Source organism: Crocodylus siamensis, chromosome 3 (genome assembly GCF_052110815.1).
Source record: "Crocodylus siamensis isolate JL-2025a chromosome 3, ASM5211081v1, whole genome shotgun sequence".
In the NCBI taxonomy this organism is placed as follows: Eukaryota; Metazoa; Chordata; order Crocodylia; family Crocodylidae; genus Crocodylus; species Crocodylus siamensis.
The window spans coordinates 259,080,367-259,088,666 of NC_143397.1; the positions used below are offsets into that span (position 1 = coordinate 259,080,367).

At 58.6% G+C, this 8,300-nt stretch overlaps 1 long non-coding RNA gene across 1 annotated transcript; it reads right to left on the reverse strand.

The window, feature by feature from the left end:
* Positions 1-1,031: 1,031 nt before the first annotated feature.
* Positions 1,032-7,681, reverse strand: LOC149869719 (uncharacterized). Its single transcript, XR_016441130.1, has 2 exons — positions 7,181-7,681; positions 1,032-6,442 (listed from the first exon to the last, which is right to left on the reverse strand). It is a non-coding gene; the product is annotated as an uncharacterized LOC149869719 (long non-coding RNA).
* Positions 7,682-8,300: the final 619 nt, after the last annotated feature.

An 8,300-nucleotide genomic window follows, 5' to 3' on the forward strand; every position in this document is an offset into this window, starting at 1 on the left:
TGGGGTTGAAGGGACTTTGAAGATCTTCAAGTCTGACCCCCCGCCTGGGCGGGAGAAAAAAAAACTGGACTCAAATGAGTCCAGCCAGGTAGGCATCAAGCCTCTTCTTAAAGATCCCCAGGGTAGGAGCCAGCACCACTTCCCTAGGAAGCTGGCTCCAGCTCCTAGCCGCCCTAACTGTGAACTGTGAACTGGATGACCTGATAAAATACGCAGTACCCAAAAACCACCAATTCAAAGTAAGAAACAGGAACTGAACAAATCGCAGGATAAAATTAAAACTTGCTAACCACCCAACACAAATCTGAGTCGTTCTCTCCGTATCACAGCTGAGCTCCAGGATGGTGGTTGCAGGCCATGGCCTCTGAGAGTGTGCAGACCCGGGCAGCCCGGACACCAAGACTGTCGGCGGGGCGGAGGCCAGCTGGGAATGCTCTCAAGCCCCACGTGCCTCAACAGCACGCTGCACGTCCCTGTACAAGATACACCCCTTGCTTTTGGAAAGCCAAATGTAGGCCAAAGATGTTTTCCATCATGGCTGAGAACAGACTGCATGCAGCTGCTCACTGTCCTCTACCCTGTTAACCCTTTCACAAGCACTGCCGAATTGGCAGTAGCTTGTGGCTGCCCAACCTACAACTACCACTAATTCGGTAGCAGTGGTGAGAGGGTTAACTGTAGACCCCACCCCTGTGCTTGCTAGCCCAGAGAGAAGCAGAAGCCCTGATGGCAAGGTGACTGCATGCTTCTATTCCTCCTTTTCAGCAAGTTAAATTGGCTTCCCTACTTCAGATATAAGTTTGGAGGTCTGGTTTTTGGGGAAAACTACATGTGATATGTGAATTATGATGGTATATGGGCAGCTATGGGGTCTCGTTAGCAAGGTGGCTGACTCAGGTGATACAAGTGTAACCCGGGCGGTACTCCAAGAGTTAGCCCCTCTCCAGTTGAAGGGATCAAAGCAGGTGCACAAGCGCTGTGGGAGGTGTAGGGACTCTCCTCCCCTATAGAGCAGAGCCAGACCACCAATGGGCACTTAGCCATATATTTTTTAATACTGGGAACATAACAAGCATAAACCAGAGGGTATAGTGGACACTACAATGCCCCAAGAGGGCAGGATTCAACAAAGGTTAGACACTTATGATCATTGAAAAAACAGGGTTAACAAAATATAAAACACAGCAGCAGAACAAACAGTACGGGTTGGTGAAATATAAAAAAGCACAAAATGCAAAATGTCAAATGACAAGGAAACATAGGGCCTTGGTACCCGGAGGGGAAGAAAGACACAGTGGCCCCTTTCCACTGCAAGAAGCTTTGCTTCTTGTTATCTCACTCACCCCAAGCCACCTCAGCTGGGACTTGAACCCACATGGTAGGCAGGAATGCTGCCACACAGCCACCCCTGGTGGCACTGCCCCAGCCTGCTAGGGGTCTTGGCCTGGAGCCTCGCCTCACATTGTGCTGCCTGGCCTCCGACTGGAGGAGCTGGAAGCAGAGCTGGGAGCCCCTCAGGTCCTGCTCTTTCAGGCTCTTCCGGGGCACTGCTCATGTTCCTGCCCCGCTGGCTCAGCTCTTGCCAGCTCTGTGAAGCTCCTTCCTTGTTGTCCCTCGCTGGTCTCTCCTGAATCAGCCCACGCTGCCCCTTTTATCCCCCTCCAGGTGACCCAAGGGGCAAATCAGGGGACATGGGGGGTGAGTCTCTGGGGCCTGATTGGTGCGGAAAGGGAATCCCAACTCCTCCAATCATCTTTTGCCCTTCCAAAACCCCTGGGCCAGGTCACTGCCAGCCAGCCCGTCACACAAGGATCATCTGAAGGTCACCTTGAAGGAGTGTAAAATCCCCATGCCTCCCTGGGGAAGCGTCTCTCCAACAGAAGGATCATTTTTGCAAGTGGAAGTGCGAGGGGGTGTGGGGAGTCTTGAAAAGCCATGACCAGAGGAGGAAGCGTTAAGGAGGGAAGACAGAAGAGCTCCCGTAGCTCAGCTACAAACGCAGCTTTTACCATCATCTCCTGCTGTGGCTGGTCGCGTACCTCAAGGACTGACCTAAGCCATCGCCGAAGGACTTGTCTAACAACTGGGATGACCTTAGACTCGTCTCAAGGTGGGTGCCACTGCGTCCATTTCACAGCTGGGAAAGCTGAGGGCAGCAGGTAGATACCGCCGTTACAGATGTTGTGCAACGACCCACTGCCCGAGGTCACAGTGTGCATCTCGCTGGCGTTTGGCAAAGCCAGGGCACAGACGCCAGGTTTCCTGCCTGCCAGGCTCCTGCTCCATCCCCTGCACACCGCTGCCTTGCACTCTGCGGTGGCTCATCCACTATCCTCGCTTGACCTTTGGTTTCTAAGCAACGGGATTTTAATCATGTCAGTGGATGCCGCTGAGTCCCCATCGCATGAGTGCGTTCAACGAAACCCATTAGTTCCCTGCGGCAGTGTAGGGGCATCGTCCACACCAGCAGGACGTCACGGGCACGGCCGCAGCGGCCACGTGCGCGGTGCTGCCTGCCCCACTCCCTGCGCCGCCACGCAGACAGGCCAGCCGTACGGCATCGCTCTCTTCCCCGCCCCGTCCTGAGGGTACCCGACGGGCTTGGATCGCACTCCGCAGCCCTCGGGCATCAGAGCCAGCGGGTGGCCAGGCACGTGGCTCAAATCAGGGCTCCCCAAACTGCATGAACGCGGCCAGTGGGGTAGCCCTGGGGGTGGGCGCCTAGATCCTTTTCTCCACAAGTCCAGCTCAGGCTCAGCCCCACACTGCACTGGGGGGCAGCAAGGGATTTCCCCCCTGCTCAGACTGGTCTGGACTTAGTTTGCCTTCCCCTGTCATGGTCCTCTACCTGGGATCTATCACCAGCCTTTCGCAGAAGCAGGATGTTGGCTGCCGCGGCCCCCCTGCTTTCCCTGGGGCAGGTCCAGGCGTGATATCTGCTGTTGCGCCAGGCTTGACGGTAGTTTTAGGAACGGTTCAGACGATCGATTTTCGTCCGGGCTGGTTTGGACAGGGCTGATCCTGCCACGGGCAGAGCTTGCACTAGATGTGGTCTGCGCAGGGCCCTTGTCCAGGGCTCCATGATTCGGTGACAGTCTCCTTTCCAGCCACCTATTGCCACAGCCAGATGCAACCCTTCCCGCTCGGCCTGGTCCTGGGGAGACGGGGAGAGGCCGCTTGCTCTTTCTGCTTCGTAACTCCTCTCCTGGCAGAGCCGCTCCTGTGAGCCAGGTGAGCTCTGTGGTTAGCAGGAAGATTTCGGTCCCCAGGGCCTTCAAGGCCACTAAAATATTCATCAAAAGAGAAAGAGGAGACTGCTGTCTGCACAGCTGGAGCGCACAGCCCCGCGGGGCCGGCGCACAGCTGGAGACAGGTGATGTTCAAAGGAAAAGCTTTCCTCTAATAACACGGTTCTTCGCTGAAAACAACACCAGCTTCTCCTCGCAAACGTGTGGAAGTGTGGAGGGGCTTCGGACCTGTTCGTGCACTTGGGTTAACTAGAAGTCCTGAGCTGGAGAAAATGGGGCCGGCGGATGCATGCAGTTGGGTTTAAGGAGCTTCTTTCAGCTTCCTTTCGACCCGTCTCTGGTCTTGAATTTATATGGGTTTATATGGGTACTGGGGTGCTCAGATTGCTATGGGTATCAGGGTCCCCACAAGGCTTTTGCACCCATGCCCAAACCAGCCTAAAAATCCCACCTTTCTGATTCTCGTGAGCCTTCGGTCTGAAACGGAGTCATCCCCGGATGGATCCAGGAGCGCGCTGGTGTCACCCGCGCCCTGCACCTCCATGCAGACCTTGCTCCGGATTTCATGCGGACACCCACGGGTGCTGGGGTGGGGGGTGCGTGCAGTGTGGGCAGGCTCCCAGAGGAGTCACGGCCCTGCCCCGCTCTCCGTGGACCCCTTCCACGCCGGGGTGGATCCCTGCTAGGTGCCAGAGCCCTGCAGCTCTGTTTGGAAGAAGCCCCCTTCTCTTGCCTCTGGTCTTGCATTGGTCCCTGGGGCATGGCAGGACTCTGCAGCCCAAAAGCTGCCATAGGAACGTAGGATCCAGCCAAATTACCCCCCTCGCCCGGCTATAGAGGGTCTTGCTCACAGGCTCGGGGGCAAACTGCCGGGGGGGCTCCAGCACCGGGCCAGGCTGGGCAGAGCGGCTGCAATTTCGCTGACAAGGGTCTTGGAAGAGAAATGGGCTGCCCTTTCCCGGAGCACCGAGCCAGCGTGCTGAATCAGATGCTGGTGGGTTCCCTTAATGATTGACTGGGCTTCATCAGGCTGCTATTAATTGGCTTGCATTAGAGAGGGAAGGGCTCGCATGAGGGAACGGAGAGGACAAAAAGGATCGGCGCCTCAGCCTCAAAAAAAGGATTGGCGCCTCGGCCTTGCTGTCTGCTCCCTCCTTGGCCATGGGGAATCGCTGTCAAGGCTTCTGCATCTCCAGTCTTCAGCGAAGAGACCCCACGTGCCTGCCCTGCTCAGTGCGGTTGTAGCATGCGTGTTTGTGTATGTGCACGCATACATGGGTGTACGTGGGGGGGGATGGGCATGTAAGTGTGTGCAGGTGCATGCGCGTGTGTGGCCTGCGTGGCCCTGCTCTGATTGTAGCATGTGCTTGTGTACATGTATACGTGTGTGTGTGTGTACGTTTGGCCTGCCTAGCCCTGCTCGGTCTGACTGTAGCATGCATGTTTGTGTATGTGCATGCATGTGGATGGGCATGTAAGTCTATGTATGCGCATGCATGTGTTCATATGTGTGTGGCCTGCCTGGCCCTGCTCAGTCTGACTGTAGCCTGTATGTGTGTAGATGTATATGTCAGTGTGCATATGAATATAAGGAAGTGCGAGTGTGTGTGGCCTGCCTGGCCCTGCTCAGTCTGATTGTACTATGCATGTTTGCATGCATGTGTGTACATGTATGTTGATGTGCAGGCGTGTGTGTGGCCTGTCTGGCTTTGCTCAGTCTGATTGTAGTATGCATGTTTGTAGGTATGCATGCACGTGCATACACATGTGCGGACCTGCGTGTATGTGTGCCCATGTGCAGGCGTGTGTGTGGCCTGTCTGGCTTTGCTCAGTCTGATTGTAGTATGCATGTTTGTAGGTATGCATGCACGTGCATACACGTGTGCAGACCTGCGTGTACGTGTGCCCACGTGCAGGCATGTGTGTGGCCTGCCTAGCCCTGTTCTGGCTGCAGCATGCATGGCATGTGTATGTATGCGTGTGTGTGTGCGCGCGCGCGCAAGGGTCAGAAAAGCACGAGGGGAAAGGTTTAGCGTGGAAGCCCAAGCTCAGCCCATGCAGCTACTTCACCTCTCTCCCCAAGGCAAAGCTTTGCCCCGTGCACCCAGCGCAGACCCGTCCTGCCCCGGTTTCCCCTCTGCAGCGAGCAGGCCTGGCTGGCCTGTGCCCCCATAGGGTTGTTTGAGGAGGCCGCAGCCGGTGCCACCAGGCTCCAGAGCTTGGACACAAGGGCGATGAGGGCCTGACCGGCAGGAGAGAGACGGACAGACTCCAGTCCTGGCTGCCCTTGGCTGAGTGACCTGCAGCTGGAGCAGACCAAGTATTTCGATGCCGGACAGGCCCCAGTGAGAAGTCCCACCCTGCCTGGTGGCCAATGCCATGTGACTTCAGCGGGCTCTTGTGCCTCAGTTTCCCCTCGCAGCCTCTTTGCACTTCAAGTTCTTTGGGGCCGGCAGTGTCTTCGTGGGCACATATGTTACGTTGCTGCTGCTGTGGTAATTCATCCTGCCTGGGGCAGCGGGGAGCGTAGGAGCACGGTGGAGCCCATCCCCTCTTGGCCCCTCTGTCGGCCAATAAGTCACACGCCTGCAGTGAGGCCTGGAGCATGCGGGCTGGCATCCCCAAGCCCAGACACGCATTGCAAAATGCATGCTTGCGTATGTATACGCGTGCACCGTCGTGCTCGCGTCTGCATGTGTATGCGTATGCCTGCATGCTGGGGCACCTACACGTGCTGGCTGGAGTGGTCGCTCCCCCTTGCTTCGTGGCCTGACCACATCTGCATCTCCTCTGGTCGGTGTTTCACCTCGGCGCAGCCTTGAAGCTAACCAGCTGCAGCGAGCGGCTGCGCAGCAGAAAGAGGGAATAGCCCATTAGGACGCAAGCGGAGCTGGAGCGGGGCAGGCACGCGCTGACTCCGTAATGTGCAGGCCGGGCTGGCCGGTCCAGGGCTGCCTGATCCGTGCCAGACGGAGGGGAGCCTGCTTCGGCAGCCTTGACATGGAAAGTATCACGATGCCCCTTTATAAACCCATGGGGCATCCGCAGCATGAATACAGTGCCCAGCTCTGTTCCCCGCACCTCCAAAGGATGTAGAAGAAGTAGAGGAGGTGCAGAGGAGCGCAACAAGGATGCTGAGCAGCACGGACGAGCTGCCCCAGGAGGAGACTCACAAGGCCGGGAGCAAAGAGATGCTGGAGGAGGGACAGGAGAAAGGTTTATACAATACTAAATGGAGAGGAGAAAATAACTAGAGATTTATTACTGACTGTCTCAGTATGCAAACTTGGAGTCACACCGTGCAATTAGTGGGTATTCAGGTTAAAACTAACACCCGGGAGGTCTTTTCCCCCCAGCGTGGCAATAAAAGGGGGGCTCTCGGCTACCAGAGATGGTGGGAGCTGCCGGATTCACCAGGGCTTGGACACGTGCGTGCAGGAAAGGGGCATCGGTGGCTCTGGGGCCGGGAGCGAGGGGCACGGCCTCCGCATCGCCCTGCCTGGACCCCAGCGCTGGAGAGAGGAGCAGGGGAAACCCTGCTCGGCCCCCGTCGCCCTCCCTCCAGCTCTGCCCCCTGCCCTGCGGGACGCGGGGGACCGGGCAGGACGGACCTGGGTCTGCCCCGGGATGTGGCAGCTCTGGTGTGACCAGGCACCCAGCACCCCTCCGGCCACCTTCCCCGTTTCCCAGCCCTGCTGTGGACCGCACCCCCCCCGCCTGGCACTTCCCGCACTGCACGTGGCCAGGAAACTGGGCCTATTTTTAACCCTCGTGGGGGCTTTTTACAGCACAGCTGCTGCTTTTGCACGTGAGGGGGCGAGGACAGGCCGATAACTGAGGGACCCCCAAGGTGTTCGAGCCTTTGTACAGCCAAATAAAAGAAAAGAAAGCCTGCCCCCCCCCCCAGCTGGTTTCCAAGGCAACAAAGGCACCTGGTATCTGCAGGCAGCGACGCTGGCATCTTGCATCAATACAGCACCTGGTTTGCAGGCTCCCGGCGGGCACCGGGCAGCCGGGCTTTCACGGGGGCTGCCGGCTGCAGGAGCTGCCCGACCTCGCCGTGTCCGGGCACCTGCCGCCCATCCGCTGCGAGGGCTGGTCTCGAAGCCTGAGCAATGGTCAGGGAGCCAGGAGCGGCCGGAGCGCATGTCCCACCTTCTCCGTCACCGGCGAGAGTCTCCAGGACCCTGGCAGAGGGAGCTGAAGGGGCCCGAGCATGCGAACAATAGTGGTGGCAGGACCGATACGAGAACCTCGCCCAGCCTGAAAGCCAGCGTCCCTCCGGCCCCGTACGCCCCGCCGGGAAGGGCAGTGGCCGGAGGCTGAGGGGGTCCCTGGCTTCCTCCGTCACTCGGGGCCTCCCGGAAGGGCAGCGGGGAGGCGGGCGCCTCTTCTGCGTGCAGACGGGCATCGATGTCTCTGCAGCCCCTGCCCTCTGGACTGCATTCCCCCTTCCTCTGTGAAGCCCAGCGCCTCGCTCCGCGCCACCAGCCCCGGTTCTCCGAGATGGGGCAAATTCCCCGCAGCGTCCCCTGGGCTGCTTTGGCTCCGCCGCGGGGGCCTGCAGAGGAGACGGCAGTGCTATCTGCGCCGCAATCGGAGCGCCCTTTGCAACGTGCACGGACGTGCCTGGGCTGGCTCCCGCCTGCCTGGCCTCGGCACCGAGAGCCGCGGAGCTGTCAGCAGCTGGCGAGCACGTACCGAGGGTCCCGGGCACGCTCCTGCAGCATCGCAGAGCCCGGGGTTGCCATGGATACCCCCCCCATTTCAGCACGTCCACGCAGGCTGCAGCCGTAGCCCCTAATTGAATTAATCTTCGTTAAGAGCTTGATTCCCGCCCATGGAGGAGTCTATTCCTGCAGCTGTGACGGACACGGTATTATTATCCGCTGCGCACGTCCATCCCCGCAGCGCGGAGCTGGGATGCACCTGGGCGACTTATTGTTATTAAACCCCGCAAGCTTGAAGGTCAGGTGTGTGAAGCCGGGGAAAGGCCTCGAGGCCCCAGGAGGGACCCTCTCTTGCAGCTCGCCCTATTGAGCGGAGGGTGCC